Source organism: Rattus rattus, chromosome 6 (assembly GCF_011064425.1).
Source record: "Rattus rattus isolate New Zealand chromosome 6, Rrattus_CSIRO_v1, whole genome shotgun sequence".
NCBI classification, from domain to species: domain Eukaryota; kingdom Metazoa; phylum Chordata; class Mammalia; order Rodentia; family Muridae; genus Rattus; species Rattus rattus.
Genome location: NC_046159.1, coordinates 133197450 through 133217415, shown reverse-complemented (window position 1 = coordinate 133217415; position 19966 = coordinate 133197450). Strand labels below are relative to the sequence as shown.

General features: G+C 42.8%; 1 protein-coding gene across 1 annotated transcript in view; it reads left to right on the top strand.

Moving 5' to 3' along the window:
- Positions 1-19966, top strand: part of Asb4 (ankyrin repeat and SOCS box containing 4) — a 39705-nt gene that overhangs the window by 8791 nt on the left and 10948 nt on the right. The window lies entirely within an intron of this gene.

Below are 19966 nucleotides of genomic sequence, written 5' to 3'. Positions count from 1 at the left end.
ACTTTCTAAGTTCCACCGGCGATGTGTGCAAACTCCAGTTGCTTGCTATCCTTGCCGAAACTGATGACGTAAAACATTTTTACTTTATCTTAAAGTACAGGTATTTTACTTTAAGGGCAAAAAACATTTAGCTCTCTCATAAGTGTGTAGCAGTGTCTCACTGTGGCTTCAGGCTGGCGTCTCTTCTGGATGCTGTGACCATCGTAATCTCTGACAGATAAATTTTCACATGGAAAAATATCCGTTATGGTTTTTGCTCCTTTTTCATGAATGAGCTGCTGGCTGTTTGATTGTTCTGGATACAAGAAGAGGAGTTTGCCTTTATTAGATCCATAGTTTGCGTGTAATCATCTTATATTTCTCTCTATTTCCCTATTTTAATTCTCTCTTCCCTGCTTTTTTCTTAATCTCTCTCTCTCTCTCTCTCTCTCTCTCTCTCTCTCTCTCTCTTTTAAGACAAAGTCTCGCTATCTAACCAATGTAGTCCTGGAATTTAAGAGTTCTAACACTTGGGAGACTGAGACACGAGGATGACAGGTTTCCGACCAGTTCTCGCTATAAAATCGACAATAAATTGTCTATAAAACAAAAGAAGTAAAAACATACACAAAAGAAGGAATTTAGACAAAGTCATGATAAATGCTAACGCTTAGGTGACCACAGTGTAAGGAGAATGGGATGGGCCAATGGAGAAGCTGGGGTCGTGAGCCTGCTTTTGGTAACCTCAGGACTAAGAGGTGTGTTCAACAGGCAGGGACTCAGGGAAAGGTATCAAGATTAAATGAGATACTTCTTAAGTCTGGTGAAAGGTTAATACCAACGAAACAGAACAACAAAACTAAACAAAAACCAGTTGGATGACACAGTGTGGAAGCCAGATTAGGCTGGGGAGGCTGTAAATGGGTGTTTTGAAGAGAATGTGCTAAGAACTGTTGAAAGATGTTTGCCTGGAGAAACGTGCAAGAATGGCCTGATTGTGATGGGGAGGCTGCAGGGCTAAAGGTGACTGCAGGGAGGCCAAGGGGAAATTGCAGACAGTGAACACAAAAGAGTTTCTTTAGTAAGCTTTCAAGGATCCAGGTTTCTGAAGTTGAGACGGGACGAAATCTGTAGACGACAAGAAACTATCTGCATTTTTAATAAACGTGCCCTAGAAGATGATTTCCAACACCAGAGCAGATTTGGTGATGATAATGTGAGGCCATTCAAATCTGAGGAATTCCCCCTCAACCATGCAGAGGCAAAGTCGTTGGCTAAAGGTGAGAGAGAGCAGGAAAGGCAGACATTTCTATGAGAGTAGGGAAGAGTGCAGAAATAATTTACTCAAGAAGGGTAGTAGGACTACGGAGTCCTAAAGACACCCTGAAGCTGTGTGAAGGCGGCCCATCAACATGTCTGAACACTGAGGGGGGGGGAGGAAGAAATGGGGAGAAGGGAAAGAGACAGGGAGGGGCAGTGAGGGTTAGAGAGGGGGAGAGAGAGAGAGAGAGAGAGAGAGAGAGAGAGAGAGAGAGAGAGGCAGACAGAGAGACAGAGAGACAGAGAGACAGAGAGACAGACAGACAGAGGAGCTCTCTCTCTCTCTCGCACACACACACACACACACACACACACACACACACAAGGGGGTGGGTGGATCAATGTTACTAGCTCACTCAACCCTATGTTCTGGACACACCCACATTTTATATTTACTTCCTTCCTGCTAGACTGAGTTTTTATTTCGTTCATATTTTAAATAGTTTAAATTTTAGATTTTGTATCATAAAAATGACAGATCTGTTGTTCTGTTAGCAAGGACAGTCCTCCCACACTCCTTTTCCTATTTTTAAATCTTCAAAATCTCGTACATGTATACAACGAAATATGACAGTCAGCCATCATACTTTCCCCTTCTACCCTCCAATTACTTCTAATATATCCCCGCCTTTATGTCCCCCCACCCCCTTCTTTTTAGGATAATTCACCAGGTTCACTTGGGGCTTCCCACATAAGTGTGGGTGTGGAGCCATCTACTGGCGCAGGGCTGCCTAAGCAGTGTCCGCACAGCCAAGCGGAAGGATCCTTCCTTCAGCTCAGATGGCTGACTCCTCCCTCAGCCGCGGGCGAGGCTTCCTCTCACACACCCTTAAGGAATGCACACTCGGGGGATCTTGACTGCTACACATGCCAACTTTAACTTAGGAATCCCATTTCTGGGATTAAAGATTCATTTTGGACAGGGAGACGTTCGATACAGAGCTTTCATTTATCCCCAGCCCCCAGTTCAAGCCATAGCTGTCCCCTCCAAACAAGGCTATCGTTCAGAGAGTTGGAGACAACAGAAAAGACAAGCTAGACACCTTCAGTTTGAGTTTAGGACGAGGCTTGGTAGATTTCTGTGGGTCTTCAGAACAATGTAGCCGTCACACAGTTTGTAAACTGTATGCCCGAACTTCCAAACTTTAATATTATACATGCATACCCATATGTATATGTGTATATATGTATACTATGTATATCTAAATATATATTTCTTTTTTTTTCTTTTCTATTTTTTGGAGCTGGGGACCGAACCCAGGGCCTTGCGCTTGCTAGGCAAGCACTCTACCACTGAGCTAAATCCCCAACCCTAAATATATATTTCTAAAACCTTAAGACATATCTGATTTACTTTCACTGCCACAGAATCATGTATATTACTGAAGAATTTAAAAATTCTCATCTTCTTAATAGAATATTTTGTTATGCTCTATTCATCTCATGCACAAATTAAATGACATTTATATGGACAGTTTTTATTTATTTATTAGTTACTTATCTATTTATACAGGGTCTCACATTATAGCTCTGGTTGGTCTGGTACTCAGCCTAAGGGAGCCTCTAATTGGTAGGAATCTTCTTGTCTTGGCCTCTTGAGTGCTGAGGCTAAAGGCATGAGCCACTGGATTTGGCTAGTGTTTAATGATTTGTAAAAATAGCCTTTTCTATGAAGGCATGGACAGTATAGATATATATTTTTTTAATTGCAAAAGGCTATGTGTATCAGAAAATAATATGTCAGTTAGTTATCAAACATTCCTGTTAGCTAATATCTAACAGTATCTAAGTAACTTTATGTAATCTTTGTTTACAGTGTGTGTGTGTGTGTATCTGTGTGTGTGAGTGTGTGTGTGTGTGTGTATCTGTGTGTGTGTGTATCTGTGTATGTGTGTGTATCCGTGTGTGTGTGTATCCATGTGTGTGTGTATCCGTGTGTGTGTATCTATGTGTGGTTGTTTGTGGTGTGTGTGTGTGGTGTGTGTGTGTGTCTGTGTGTGTGTGTGTGTCGTGTGTGTGTGTGTGGGAGTGTGTGTCTGTGTGTGTCTGTGTGGGTGTGTCCGTGTGTGTGTGTGTGTGTGTGTGTGTGTGTGTGTGTGTGTGTGTGGAGTGTGTGTCTGTGTGTGTGTGTGTGTCCGTGTGTGTGTGTGTGTGTGTGTCTGTGTGTGTGTGTGTGTGTGTGTGTGTGTCTGTGTGTGTGTGTGTGTGTGTGTGTGTGTGTGTGTGTGTGTGTGTGTGTGTGTGTGTGTGTGTGTGTGTGTGTCTGTGTGTCTGTGTGTGTGTGTGTGTGTCTGTGTGTGTGTGTGTGTGTCTGTGTGTGAGTGTGTCTGTGTGTGAGTGTGTGACTGTGTGTGTGAGTGTGTGTGTGTGAGTGTGTGTATGAGTGTGTGTGTGAGTGTGTGTGTGTGAGTGTGTGTGTCTGTGTGTGTCTGTGTGGGTGTGTCTGTGTTCGTGTGTGTGTGTGTGTGTGTGTGGGTGTGTGTGTGTGTGTGTGTGTGTGTGTGTGTGTGTGTGTGTGTGTGTGTGTGTGCCCCATATGGGTAATGTGTAGCATTCAGACAGCAACTTTTTGGCCCCAGTTGAGTTGTCTCCTTTCATCGTGCGGGTTTATCATGTCCCTGTTGAACCATCTCTCTGGCTCATAGGTAATGTTTTAAAAAGGCACATCATCTATAAGTTAATACCCTTAGTGTTAGGACTTCTTTAAAGATAGGGTCTTATATAAATCAGGCTATCTCTCCTTCAACTTGATATGGAATCCAGGATGACTTTGAACTTCCGTTTCCACTGCCTCTACCATCCAAGTTCTGAAATCACAGGCATGTGGGCTTGTGCAGTGCTGAGCTCACACACGCTGGGCAACCATGCTACCGGCTGGGCTACGTCTCTAGCCCTCTCTACCTATTTGGAAGTAGGACATCTGGCAAACGGGAACCAGTAGGAAAACAACATTGCAAATGAAGTAATTGGGCAGCTTTCTTTCTTCTGGGCTGTCATTTTTTGGAGGGAGGAAAAGCAGGTATGTGCTTGTGGGCCAGTCTTCCAGTCTGGAGATTGCAGAAGGTTAACGTTCACGTCTTTCTGGGCACCTTGGTGTTCTCACCTCATGCCTCATGGGGCAGCGCTTGGTCAGAGGACAGCTCCAGGAACCCTGCCTTCTACCGTCGAATTAGTGCAAATGGTCATGGTCACAGCTTATGATTGGAGATTGTGGTTGGTTTCACACACACACACACACACACCCGTCTCTAGGGAATTCGGTTGACGGCTGAATTCTGTCTTGCTGGGATTGTGTTGTAGGTAGGCACACTGGGGAAGAAGACACATACGTTGTCTTCCTGACTGGACAGGGAATGGAGACGGCATACAGGCAAGGAAAATAAGCCAGTCTAACGTGAACCTCGGGACCAGAGAAGTCCATTAGAGAAGAGCCAGTGCCATGGCAACTGAAAACCGATGTAATTTCATTTGCTATTTAATGGGCTCTTTGTGGGAAAGTGCTCTTTGTGGAAAAGGCTAATTGAGTCCAAAAAATTGCATGCAATTTTCTCTTAAAGGATTTTGTCCTGTTTTTCACTGTTGCAGGGCTGGCTTTGTCCCACGCTGGATTTTGCCTGCTATTTTTCTGTTTGCCTTTCTACTTAATGCCGCCATCTTCTGGCCTTTGTTTCCTTTGGTATTAGTATAATGGTGTTCCTCAGTCGAGAGGGCTTATTTACCTCAGTGAAAATGTCCATTCTTTGCTTCCTGCATTTCCCTATGAATAAAGAGAGTCAGGTCAGGTTTGGCCAGCTCCTAAGCCATACATTATTTCTATCCATCCCCTTTCCTAAGAGGAAAATGAACACTGCTTGCTTTGGGCCACGCGAAGCAAATCCCGATGGTAGGAGGAAAAATTGTTACCTGAGGAAAGCTATCAAAATTCAAATGGCTTCCAACAGAATGCAGCATGAGGGGCACTGTAAAGAAGACCCTGCCTTTGAAAAGACCGCCCTCTGCTCCTGAGGGTCGCAGTAACACAAGTCACCTAGTCAGGAGAGTCCCTGACTAGTGAGGCCTTCGTTTTAATAAGGAAGCAGCCACATACCCGCAGGACAGCAGCTCTCTCCTCACCTCTCTGCTGTCCATCTTCTTGTGCCTTGTGCTATGCACTGTGAGAGCACAAACCTGGCCGCCTCATCCACTGGCAGTTCACCCCAAAGATGTTTGCCCCTTCTGTTGTAGTGTACCTAGGCCAATTGGATTTAATTGTTTTTCTTTAAGTTGAAGTTATTTGTTCAAATGGCTTTTTTTTTTTTATAAAGGAAATGATATATCACTAATTTAAAAAAAAACAACAAAAAAGCAAAAGGAAAAAAAAAAAAACAACCTCTCATTGCGCAAAGAGAGAAACAGAAACAGTAGATTATAGGCAATGGCTTTTTTGACCGCCACCTGCTCAGAGATCATTCCCTATCAGATGGCAGAGTGTGTCTCTAAATTGCCTTGTCTCCCGAATGCTGCCTTTTTCCACCTTGTCTCCTGTACTGAATGAGAGAATTGAAGTAAGTTAGGGGCGTCCTGTCTCATCTCCATCAGAGAGCGGCTTCTCCAGCACCCCCTGGATCCTTTATGGAGAACCACTGCATACTTTGTAAAACACAGCCTTGAGGAAGGCCATGTAAAATTGTTGGTCCCCTCTTGGTGGAATGTTAAAGCCTCCTCTTCAGGCTACTTTCCCCACATCTCTTCAACCCTGTCCTTGAGGTCTCAACAGAAATAGAAAAGAGGAATAAATAATGTATGAGGAGAAAAGAGAAGGAGGAAAATTGCCACTGTTTCCTACAACTACGTTTATCTACATAAAAACAAAACCTTAGGGGTTGGGGATTTAGCTCAGTGGTAGAGCGCTTGCCTAGAAAACGCAAGGCCCTGGGTTCGCTCCCCAGCTCCGGAAAAAAAAAAAAAAAAAAACCTTAGCGAAATCCACCGTCATTTGGCTAGGACTAATAATTGAGTTTAGCAGTTGTTTTGCATCTCAAATGATTTTACCAACAAGTCAGTTGTATTTCTCTATACCAGAAACAAGCAGTTAGAAGTTGTAGTATAAGCTGATGATTTATAGGACTAGAGAGATGGCTCAGCGGTTAAGAGCACTGGCTGCTCTTCCAGAGGTCTTGAGTTCAATTCCCAGCAAGCACATGGTGGCTAACAACTGTCTGTAATGGGATCCAATGACACACTCTTCTGGTGTGTCTGAGGATAACGATGGTGTACTCACATACATAAAAGTAAAGAGAAGATGATTTATAATATCGCAAGGAATTGAAGAAATTAAGATGCATGTAATAAAAGAGATGAGATAATACGCTATTTGAAAAATATTAAGATATTATATTCGAGGCTCATTATGAACAATGCAGTGCCCATCTTTTTCCTTAGAGGCAACTGCTTTTACATCTACAGTTTGGTTAGCCCAGTGTTTGCACATCGCCAAACAACTGCCACTTATTTATGTATAAAAACAGGGAAGATGAAACAGTGTAAGTTTTGTGACAATCAAAATTATAGTGACATGATTACAACATATGTCCTTTTCCTCTTTTGGGGGGGATCATCTCCCTGCACTAGGTCCTTTCTAGTCCCCAGGTTCCCCGTGCAGTTACATTATAACCACAAAACTTGCTGCAAACTAGAATAACCATGTCTTCTTTTGCTTTTTATTAGTATTTTATCTTTTTTTGTTTTGCTTAGATTTCTATGATTGGTATTTTAAGCCTATTTTTATTTTTTATTTGTTATATGTTGCATTGGTTTTGTTTGTTTGCTTTAAACAAAAATACTGAACCTCAGTGAATATTTTAATCAACTTCATCTTCACGGACAAGGAGTCCCTGCTAAAGCCTTTATGTCCTGTTTCTCGGAACCTCTGTCACCCTGGGGATCTTTCCTTGACATCCTGGCCTCCCTCCTCTTTTCAGGTCAGATTCTTCCCTCCTGAAATCATGCTTTTTTTTTCTTTTTCTTTTTAGTTAGTTACTTTTGGAGCTGACCAAATCCTTAACAAGAGCTCTGAGAAATCACGCTGGAGCTGATGAACACCACTCAGAGCGTTTGCTCCTCTTTGATTGACAGAGAAGCAAGGATTCATAATTATTTCCCTCTAGCATGATAAAAGCATTCCTTCACGGCCTCTGTTTTTCAAGATGTAGCTGGCAAATCTGAAGCCTTTCAGCCTTTGCTCGTGACCTATGGTACTCTTTCCTGGAGCTTTAGGGTTTTCTTCCCAGCCTTGTTCTGAAAACTCACAAAGGTCCACTTGCCTGCATTTGTTCTCGCCCGCTTTCCCGGGTCCTTCCAACCCCCACAATAGTACTCTGACCATTTCGAGTGTTTTTGTGCATGAACTCTTTCCTGCTCTTTAACGTTCTCTTTTGTGAATTTCTATCACTTGGATATCAGCTCCCCGGCTTTCCTCTTGCACCTGCCTTCTGCTGATTCCCTGCCCTGTGTAGCTTTTACCTCCGTGCTTGCTTTCTGGGTTGTCTTAGAATCCTTGGCTGCCTCCCTGTGTGTGAGATGGAATGACTGAATTCCAGGTGAAGTTCATAAACTATTAGCTTTCCTCAACTCTACAGGATTTGGCTAGATTAGTCATTCAAAAATTTTTTTCCTGGTTAGAGTCTCTAAAGAGAAAAAAATAATCTAACTGGCTCCTTCCTAGAGGCACAAGGTAGAATTTCCAGTATTCTGGGTGATGGGCCGAAGGTAGTACAACCACAGTAAATCTACCTCCATTCCAGGACATTACCCTCTCCTTTTTACAGAGCTAAAATCTGCTCATGTGTGAGCCTTGAAAATAGCCTTTCATTCTGAAGTCCATTTCCACGAGCACCATTACAGACGCGTGTTATGTTCCATATTCCCATCAGACATTGCGAGGCTCTCACAGGACATCGTAGGGTTTTTTTTTTTTTTTAAATCATACTTCTCTGTGCTTACATCTTTGAGTTTCATGAGGACAGATCTTTTCCCCAGCATAGCTACATGCACAGTAGCACCTTTTGCATGCTGGCTGTCGAGTCTATATTAAATCTTCAACCCAGAACAAGGGCTAGTGCCTGAGGGAACAGTGTACTTAAAACCTTGCCAGTACCACTACCGGAAATGCTGTATTCAGGTTTTGGCTTATTGTAGTCCTTTCTTTCCCATGAGAACTTACTTGTCAGAGAAAGACGTCAGACACATTCAGTGTTCCTGGGAGGTACAGTGAGTTTGGGATTAGAAGATCTCTGTTGATCTGGTGTCATGGATGGTGTTAAATATTGCAGAGAGAGAGAGAGAGAGAGAGAGAGAGAGAGAGAGAGAGAGAGAGAGAGAGAGAGAGAGAGAAGAGAAGAAGAGAGAGAGAGAGAGAGAGAGAGAGAGAGAGAGAGAGAGAGAGAGAAACTAAACTGAAAATATTGATGGCTAAAAGCGAGGTGAACAAAACTCTATATTGTGTATTGTGCAGACTAGGCAAGAGGAAGAGTCTTCTTTTTTAATGTAACTCCCGAACATAAACAAACACAATTAATGGGAATTCTACTCAGTGTTCAAAGTTTGAAGACAGGAAAGAGGGTGCGAGGTGTCTGACAAATTTAGGCAGTGAGGTCCAGAGAAGACAGTAAGATTGCCTCTGGAGAGGAAAACCCCACTTCTCTCATGGCCTAGAGTGAAAAGGGGGAGAGGATGGAGACTTTGTTACATGAGTTGTCAGGGTCTGAAGAAGCCTCCATTTGCACAGAATTTTCTAAGTAAAACAAGTCATAGCAAGATCAGGACAGGACCAGGATTGAAGACGGGAAGAAAGACTTTTGGGGTAATGATTACAGAGGATGGGAAGTAAGTCAGGAAGACAAATGCTAGACCACACAGAGGGCCCAGCTCAACTTCCCTGCTGACCTGGGTGACAGTACCAGTCCTGTTCTGAAGATGCCACAGCAACAGTGTGGTTCTTGTCATGTGACTTTCAGCTGTTTGGGAGCAGGCACCGACACTGTGGCTTGGTCCCTCAGGAGCGCTGTCACCCCTAGCATAAGCGGGCGCGGTGACAAAATTGGAGGGAGTTGAACATTTTGGCAGTAGATAGAATTTAATGGCAGGATGTAGAATCATCTGGAGGGGATGGGGTGAATGTAAGGAACTCATAAGGGGCAGAAGGATTGTAGGAAGAGCATCCTGCAAGTTCCCAGGATGGTGGTAGCCAATAGCAAACAAGCAAGATGTAAAGAGAGGAGGTTATGTCAGAGAATTGGACACGTGAGTTAGTGACTGTGAGAGACCAACCAGCTTCAGACATGGCACAATCCATGCTTGACAGCGAGAAGGCGTCAGAAGAGAGGGAAAGTCACTGAAGAGACTGGAGTCCTGAGAGAACAGGGTATTTTGGTCATCTGTTGGTGTATTTACTCAACACCCAAAGGGATGACAGGCATTTATGTACTGAAGAAAAATGTGACTCAGGTGTCTGAATCTATAGAGGCTGATAGGGAGATGAATGTATTTAGGAAGGAGGTTAGGCGGCTAAAGAATCAAAGCCCTGAGGAACCAGGGATGTTCTTCTTATTTATTTATTTTTTCCCAAGGGAATTAGAGAGTAATTGGAAACAGCAATGGGGAGTCAGATATATGAAAAAGAACACCCAGTTACTATCCTGCAGGCCAGAGCTAAGCATCCTACATTCCTTGTTCGAGCTTGGAACAGAGCAAAGCTAGCTTGGTCGCCATGGTGACCAACGCCAGGTCTCCGGGCTCATTAATCCTGTGTTCCAAACTAAGCACTTAGCAATAGCTTCTGAATAAATGCAGCAAGGCTCTGCATACTGAAAAGGGCACATTCATGTTAAGCAGGGGAAAAAGGTTTTCAATTTCATTCATTAAACTTGAGTAAATAATTTAATATCTTTGGGTACCAGTCCTCCAAGCTAATGAATAAGGATAAATGCTTAATGGAAAGAGCTTGCTTAATAAAGTTAACAGCATCGGCTCTACACATAAAAGAAATTGATGTTGCTAGTATATATGCTCAGAAAGGAGAAAATGGGAAGGAAGATAATGTATATTAAGCATGTACGGTACCGATATGTCAGGCACTTTAGAATAAAATGTCTCATTCAGTCTTTGACAACTGTGTGAAGTGCACATTATTTTTCTCATCTCACAGATGAGAAATCAGAAACTCAGAGAAGTTAAAGGAGGTTCACCTGGCTTGTCGCATCTGAGCAGGCTCAGAGCTGTTTGCATCAAGTCCACATTGGTCCTCCTGAGTCTCAGTGCAAACCATCTATAGCTCTCCCTTCTGACACAGTGGACAGATTAAAGAACTTGACGAAAACCTTGTGCTTCCTTGACATGATCTGAGAAGCTTAACTATTATATCTGAGTTCCATTAGCTTGAAAAAAGTCCACCACCATGATGACAGCTAGGTAGAGGAAGTGTGCTTAATTAAGAGACACACGCACACACACACACACACACACACACACAAACACACCACACACACACACACAAACACACACACACGCACACACACACACACACACAGAGTGTATGTGTCTTTGGCTTGCCCCAAAGCAATCATTTATCCCCACTTCATCATTTCCTAGAACACAGATGGTCTCATTTTGTAAGCAGGCAACCCTAAGGGAGAGCAATGCTGTCCTTTTGAATAGGATAATGTCTCCGTTTAGGTTTTCTGATTTGCCGTAACAATACAAGGAGATGGAGGGCTGTGATTGAAGAAGCTATATTAAAAATCCATTTATCCGTTTTCCTTAAAATTAAACTCCGTAATTATAAACACTTCTTTGATCAGTTTCCAAATCACTACCTCCAGCAGGAGAATTGCAAGATATTAAGTAACAAAAACAGCTGGGTGTAAGGCGAAGCTCTGGCTTCCTTCCCACAAGGAGATACTGCAAGATGTTAAGCAACAGAAGCAACCTGTTGCCAGGCAAAGCCCCTTCCTCTACACTCACCTGTTACTACGTTGCATCCTTTTAGGTTGTACTCTTTAAATATCCAGTTGCCAATTACTTTTACCTACAAGACTATTCTAGGATATTTTCTCAAACATAAATTGGGAGCCCTTGTTTAGCACTTTCAAAATCCTCCCAGAAGTAAACCAGTTTCCTTCTCCAGCAAGCATTGTTGAGTTTAGATTCACCCTCCAAAAACCAGTGCAACTTCCTAAGCTTTCAGACTGGTTGCACTATCTTTGCCTTATAGTTAGAAGCATCTAGAACTGGAAACTAAAGGTTGACATTTCCTTGGGCTTAAATGACCTTTTTTTCCCCATCAGCACTTCTATAATTTTTTTCTTGCTCAGAGGAGCCTGGATCTCATTATCCTGCGAACATTTTAAACACCATTTAGCAAAAAGATATTAGATTTGGAAGCAGACAGACAGTGTTTTCTTTGTATCCTCTGCAAGTAATGACTTACAGAAGATAATCTAAACAATTTCATCAGGTACTCAAGGGCTCAGAGCTGGAGGTAACAGTTAAATCAACAAGACCCTGAGACTCTTAGCTCAGCTCTTACTAATCTTAGTGAGAAAGCTCACAAGGAGAGAAAATGGCAAATGTACTAGGCACGTGCCAGCTCCTAATAGGTTCTACTCTTTAGAAGGCCCATGGGAACTGAAGAAAAGCAGACACTTGCCTTTTTGGGGACAAAACACCCCCCCCCCCAGCAGCAAGAAGAGTTCTTAGCCAATACCACCGAGAGACACCCTCAACACAGTAGGATCCTTGGCCTTTTTTCACTGTGGCTTTAGGATTTTGGCACCTCTCCTCCAAACCTTTTTCCAATGAACAGGCCCGACTTACTTAAGAAGGGTGCATGATAGGAGTAGGCAGTGAATGTGCTCTCTCTGAGAAAGCTTGAGTCACTGCAGACGAGGTCAGAAGGACCCTGGGAAATGGCAGGCCGGACTTCATAATAATGGTAAGAAATCCAGGTGTGATGGCACATACCTGTGTTTGGGGGCCTGGGTTTTGAGGATGCTGAGTTCTAGGCCAGGCTGGGCCTTAACTCGTAAAACCGGGTGGGTAGTAATAGTGACCTCAATGCAGAGTACCTATGCTGCCCACTAGGTGGTGCTGTCTCGCCTATGCTAGTCAGAGTACCTGTTAAGTAGTCTTTGGACCGTCCTGTACTTTGCTGTTGCCCTGTTCAAAGACAGTTTGTCTCCACTATAACCTGAACCCCAATCAATGAACTTGAATTCTCTGGTGCTTCTGATAAGGGAAAAGCAGCTCGGTAGCACGCCCTCCTTTGCTAACATTTCTGGTTGGATCAGGGCAGTGGGCACACACCCATCTTGCTTGTCAAAATCTAAACTCAAAAGTAACTCCTGAAAATATAAGTTCTGTAGCAAGATTTCCTGAGTTAAAAAATTATAACTTAGTATTCACTAGTTGTGTAGACCAGAGATGGAATGACAAGTCCCTTGAATCTTTGCGCTTACCTGTTTATGGAGGACACTGTTAATAGGTCAAGTAACTTGGCATTGGAGGGAATGGTTAAACAAAGAAGATCCCAAGGCTCGCTTACCTGTGCATGACCGTGCCTCACGTCCAGCTTTTTCTTTCTGTGTTGGGTCTGTATGACATCTTTGCTTCTGTCTAGGAATGCATTCTTGAAGTCCACTGTATTATTCAGTGAATAGGTGTCGTCCAGAAGGAGGGTCACTGATCAAACAATTCTGGGAAGGCTCTTGTTAAAGAAGACAGCTTCCTTCCAAGCTTGTGCAAGCTAACATGGGCCTGTATGAAGTTGCCCAGAACACACACACATTTATCTAATCACATGGTTCTTTTTAATATACTACACTATATTAATACATCATAGAACAGGATTTGGGAAATCTAGACTAATAATACCGGGCTTATAGGTGGAAGAGAAACTCTCCTTCAGTGCAGCAAGAGCATGAGGCTTTGTGTAATTCAATCTCTCTTCCTGCTCCCATTTCAGGGAGGCCCGGGAAAGAGCATCAGTCTGGGGAAATGGTCCCTTCTTGCAGGTTGGGAAGACAATCTGTTTTTGTTCATGGTCTACAGATTCAAATAAGAATCCTATCCAAAAACCACTTTTACAAAGAGAAGCAAGGAGGCCAGGGAGTAAGATAAAAATGATGACTTTTATCACGTGTGGAAAATATATGTGTGAGTTTCATATATATATATATGCAGAAAATGATAGTAGGAGGACTGCTTGGCGGGGAGTGGATCAACTTGGGGGAGAAGGAAATAGCATGACAGTGTGGGAATAAACAGGATACAATGATGGATACATATGGTAAATATATATGTCATAATAGAATACACTATTTTGTACTTTAACCAAACAAGTTAACAATTCAAACAAACACCACCATCTAGAATAGTATCCAATGAAATTTGAATCCAACAACATTTGGCCACCATGACCCAGCCAAGCTGACACATAAAACTAATTATACCTTCTGCTGAGACATGTGTCCACTCTCTGGCCTATGGAATTGTAAGACTTTGTGCCATTACAGGACAGTGGTAGGAAACTAGCAGCTATCTCCTCTTTGACTAGGTGTCACCATCAGTCACTTATTACTGAAGACTTGGTGATCAGTCTCAGTTTTTCTCACACACATAAGAAGGCCTGGACACGATAGCTGCAAACACCCCTAACTGTATTAGCAGAAGGTCTTTCTCCAGGGTCCCTTCCTAGCTGAGCCTGGTGTCATGTGTGGTGCCTGCAATCCCAAGTACTTGGAGGCTGGAGCAGGAGGACTGCAAGTCCAAGATCACTTTGATCTACAAAGTGAGTTGAGGCTCAGTTTGGGCAATGCAGTGGAAACTTATCTTAAAAAGTTTAAGATAAGGTTGGTTGCAACTCAGCTATAGAGTGCTTGCTAACATGGTGGCCTATGCTCAGCTCCAATCACACACAAACACACACACAGAGAGAGAGAGAGAGAGAGAGAGAGAGAGAGAGAGAGAGAGAGAGAGAGAGAGAGAGAGACGCTTAATCAGATTTCCGGTAAGGCAGTGGTCACAGAAACACACCAGGCACTGCTTCTGGACTAAAAGATCCCTCGCTCATTGTCAGGAACACTGGCTCCACCAGACACAGAATTTTTCAACCAAGATTTCACTTCTGTTGCTGCCTCTGAGAAGGACACCCATTGTTCTTCAGCTGATTCCTTCTCATGTGATGCTTCCGGTCACCTCCCCGCATTTTCATACCATATCAGCACCCGGTCCTATACCAGTGCGGACATGGGCGCTCAGCTCTCTGTCATGGGGCCATGCCTCCTCTTACTCTGAAAGCGAACAGAGCAGCATTGTGTCCCTGGGTAAAGTAAGGAGTCTATATTGTGTTTTTGTTGCAAAGTCATTGCTACTTTTTAAACTCCTCTGGATTAGCGTCTTTTTTTTTCCTCAGTGGAACCGCAGTGATAGCATTCATCTCCACAGAAAAGCTCTTCAACAGTTTCGAGTGAAGATGCGGTCTCACTTCATGCGCCCCACAAGATGAATGCAGGACTGTATAATAGCAGTCCATTTTCCACGAGTCTGCGCTATTCACGCTTATCTGTGGTTACTTGGCTAAATTTTAATCAGCAGGCTTAGGAATTAAAAAAGATAAAGGAACATGAAGTAAGCGTTAAGATGGCTGAGCACAGTTAGCGCCTGCATCTTGTTTTCCAGCTGCACATCTAGGAAAGAGATCTTTTCCTTTCAGGTTCAGTAACTTTAAAATAAACAAAATGATAAATAAACATAGGCTGTTTGAGAAACATCTGCCTCTCGGGGGACGGGAAGCCAATATTGTGAGGAAAGACGGCAGATAAGCCTCGATAGGAAAAAGATTTGCTTCAGGAGCCACAGGGAACGGGTCTGTTATCTCTGCTTCTTGTTTCCAACGCCACGGTTGGACTTTGGTGGGATGCCTTCTCAGAGAAGAGGCAACTGAGAAGGAGCATGGCCAGCTTCAAGCCCAGAGCTGAGCCGATGGACTAGTTCTTTGCTTACCTGTCGTCAGCCTCACAGACTGTGTATCTCTCTCTCTTTTCTGCAGCCAAGTGTTAGTGTGTCGCTATGAGTTTTCCTGTCTAAGCTTAAATATGGCTGCACCCATCCTGCCCCATGATTGCAATACCATCGAAGGGTGTTCACTTGAGGTTTTCCAGCCTGCCCCTCTTCCATCTAGAACCTTCTATTCCACTCTGTAAAACTCATCATCCCTGCATATTTAACCATGACAATAAATAATGTCAAAGGACGATCCCGCTCTTGCAGTTGCTCACAGAGAAAAACCCAATAGGCATCTTTGTTTCCTCGCTTTCACTGAATGTGTCTTATATCCCACCATGGCCCAGTTGGTGCCGCCAAAATCTCTCCCTTCTGGGAGAGACCACTTCAGATTACAACATTCATGGTCGACCAACTCCAAGCAACGGTGTTTACTCCTGAGCACGACACTAGACATCCAGTAATGTCTTGGCTTTCCTGCTTCTGATTCCCTCTACCAAGCCAGCCACAGACAAAGGTGTATGTGATTGCTTCATCTCCATGAGTTCCCTTGTCCCTCCTCACCTCTTCCCTCAGTGTTACTTTCTACTCCCCCTTAATTGTCTCCTTGTTGTCAGCCTTCTTTATTTTATTTTTTAAAGATTTATTTGTTGGTTTGTTGATTTGTTTTATGTATGTAAGCACACTGTAACTTTCTTCAGACACACCAGAAGAGGATCCCATTACAGATGGTTGTGAGCCATCATGTGGTTGCTGGGAATTGAACTCAGGACCTCTGGAAGAAGGGTCAGTGCTCTTAACCACTCAGCCATCTCTCTAGCCCCAGTGCTGGCCTTCTTTATGTTCTGTGAGCATTAAAACAAAACAAAACAAAACAAAACCAAAAACCAAAACAAACAAACAAACAAACTTGTTCCAACTCATAGCCTTTGGCCTTATGGCTTCCTTTGCTGGAAGTGTCTTTTCCCATGAACTTACATGTTTCCTTCCTTGCCATGACACATCCCCAGACACCCATGACAGGGGAAAAACCAACAATGACAACAACAACAACAACAACAACAACCAAACAGAAAAACAAAGCAAAAACAAAAACAAACAAACAAAAAACAAACCGACCAACCAAGAAGTCAAAAAACAAAAAACAAAAATAGCTACCTCTGCCTTCTTCAAGATTCTCCTTGCTTTATCCTTTCTTTATTGTCCTGAATATGCATAAACAGTTTAGCCCATTTCTTATCTAACATTCCAACTCAACGAAGTCTTTCTTATCTGAGATGGTAAAAAAGTACTCCTAGAAGCTGCAACTTGTACACAGCCGGGGCTCAATAAATAATTGTTGTTATGTAACCATGACCATGATCAATTTTGCAACTTATCACCATCACCCAACCAAAAACTCACCTTGGATCCCTCAGCAACCACTCTCTATTTTCCTCCAGTTTTTGCTCATAGGCAACCACCCCCCTACTTTTTGTTTCTGCATTCCTGTGTACTTTGGACTTGACATATGAGTGGACTCACACAAGCAGTGAATAGTCTTCTATAACTGGCTTCTTCCACTCAACATAATGATTCTTGAAACAATGGGCCAAAGCGAGTACATCGTTGCCTTTTATCAAAGAAAAGTGTCCCACTGTGTGGAAGAAACCAAGTCCCGCTCCGTTTTGTGCAGTGAAAAGTTCACCTGAGGTTTTCAAGTGTATTTCTCAACCATGTGTCACTCCGTATCATTATGAGGAAGCCACAACACTGATTAGACTTGGCTTCCAGAGAGAACAAATGGAGAACATTAGATTCTTGGGCTTGTCCCCTGAATCTAGGTTTGTACCAAGGGGTTGTGAACAAGGAACTTCCATTGCTTTAAGGTCAAGCATTCGAATGTATCCTGAGAGCATGTCCTAAGGAAAAGTTAGCATATACTGATAATCAGGGAAATGAGGGATGACTTAGCCAAGGTCACCTGGAGAACTTTAACCAGAGAGTGAGCCTAACAGTGTGGGCACCTGTAAGCATTTATCAGAGAATCTGTAACAGGCGGGGGCACTCAGGTACTTAATAATGGCGATGAAATTCTCCCCAGAAGAACCAACAACCATAACCAAGAGAATGTTGGATGGCTTACCCACAAAGGCTTGCAGAACAGTGTCAGGATAAAAGAAAAGAGAGAGTGAGCAAGAAACGTCGATCTTCTAAGATAATAGAGAAGTCACTGGAGTTGGAGAGATTATTGATAAGAAAGGATTAAAAAATAACCTCACCATGTGACATAAAGGACAGTCTACAGGGGATGAAGAGGTGATGGTTCCTGCTGACACAGGGGAAGTCAGTTCTGAACTTCACAACACAGAGAATGCCAAGTTCTAAAGTAATGGGGCCTTAAGGATAACGAAAAAAAAATCTAAGTAGAGATATATGACATTTTGACAATAAAAAAAGTAAATCATAAAACAACTGAATAAGTAAAAAGTAGGTTATGTGTTAAGGAACAAAACTTGGTCGACTTCTATTTCTTTATAATATTCGGAATTTTAAAAATTAATAAATGCCCTCCATATGGAATTGATATTAGGTTCTCGTGCATACTAGGCAATCTTTTTACTTTATCAAGTATATTGATAAGTATTGTCTAAGTTGCCCAGTCTAGACATACAAGTGGTAAGACTGAACAGAAATGAAGACCCACCTATCTGAATGGGCTGATGAAGCCACTAGAGTCACCTATGACTGGATGACATTCTAAGTGGGAAGAGAGTAGGAGGATTGGGAACTCCTCTACACCAAGAAATGCTCATTTTCCCACAAGGGCATGGCGGTGCATGCCTTTAATCCCAGTACCCAGGAGGCAGAGGTAGCCTGGGCTGTATTAGTGAGGCCGGGTCTCAGAATAGAAAGAGAGATCAAGAGCCAGAGGTGGTGTTTGCATCCTTAACTGAGATACGATTATAATAATGTCAAAGCTGTGTAATTATATCTTTGTATATCACATTGCATTTGTTATATTACGAGCTTGAGTTGAATTTTTAAAAAGTGCATAGAAGCCCTAATCGCTAATATGTCAGCCTGTGAACGTGCTTGGAAACAGAGTTCCTGCAGATGCCATCACTAGTATTAATGAGGCCATTCTGGCGAGGGATGAACCTATTGCAGAACATATAGTATTCTTCTTAATGAAGACACAGACAATGAAATGTGGAGATAGAGGTGACGACTGACACTTCTAGAAGCAAAGTGCTACCGAGGCTCGGCAACCAGCACCACAGCTGAGACGGATTCTCTTTCAGAGACTCCGGAGAAAACTGGCAACACTTGCAAAGGCAGGGATTTCAGACCGTCCTCTTTGTTGCTGCAGGAAGACGAGCTTTTCTTGTTTTAAGTTTTGTTTTGTTTTTTAAAGTGGAAGTTGTTGAAAAGTAATACATTGACTCTTCCTGCTAAAACATACTTCTCAAAGTTCCCCCAACCAGCCTCTGAGATCTCATTTCTTGGGGGAAATCACAAGAATCTAAAATTTTAAAAGCATCATACATTCTTTCAGAAAGTTCTTGCTAGAGAAAAAAAATTCAAGTATAAAAGTGAGATGTTCCAGCTCAGAAAAGGCGACTCCTCCATGCATTCAGTTATCCCAAGATGTCAAGGGTCAAGGATAAAGCCCAAGTCCATTAAGAAAAAGCCCCAAGGCTGTGGTCCCCTCTAAGTTGTAAAATTTCCATCCCGACTCTTTGATTCTCTTTCTTACTGGATACTCTCCAGCAGCTCAGGTGACCCTGCACATGACTTCCAGAAAGATCTCTGTATTTGTCCTATCTCACTCAGGAGCAGCAACCTGAGCAGAAAGAAGACCTCACCCAGAACCCTTCCAGGTCAGAATACTGATGAACCCTGGCCCAGGGAGGATGCCTTTGATTATAATTCTGCCTCCTGCAAGTGAGAAGACCCAGTATCTGCTAAGCCTCACTGGAGAATTGATTCCCTATCCAGACACTGCTCGTGGGAAAGTTTCCTTCTTTAAATGTATTCTGCATAATCAGGGGATGCTGTAAATAGGGCCAAGAAGGAGCTATCCACGTGAGAAAACTGATTTGAAATTTATAAAATGCAATGGCATTTCTACTGCATCTGGTTTTCATAATAACAAGCAATATAAAATTTCCTGTAGAAAAATAATAATGAGGTAGAATAGCATACTAATACGGGATTATTTTTTCAAACCAGCCTGCCCGCTTGCAAATTTCTGCTGCAAGCTCAGTACCTTGGTGTACTTTGTGCAAATTGTTAACCCAAGGATGACTTTTCCCAACTATAAAATTAGGGTAAAAATTGCATCTACTACAGAGTGGCTGGGAGATTCTACGAGGTTTTGCACGAAATACATTTAGGTTATGATGCGGTACATTGTCCAATTCTCAAATTAATATTGGCGACAGAAATAAATATCAATAACACTACCACTACCATATTGATGATGATGATGGTGGTGGTGGTGGTGGTGATGATGATGATGATGACAAGGAGGAGGATGAGGATAGTTTCTTTGGACTTTATTTCGAGAACTGATGAAAATTTCAGGTATAATTATTTATGATGCAGGCCTTTAGGGGTCATTTGGTCTGCCCCTTTAAATTAGGCA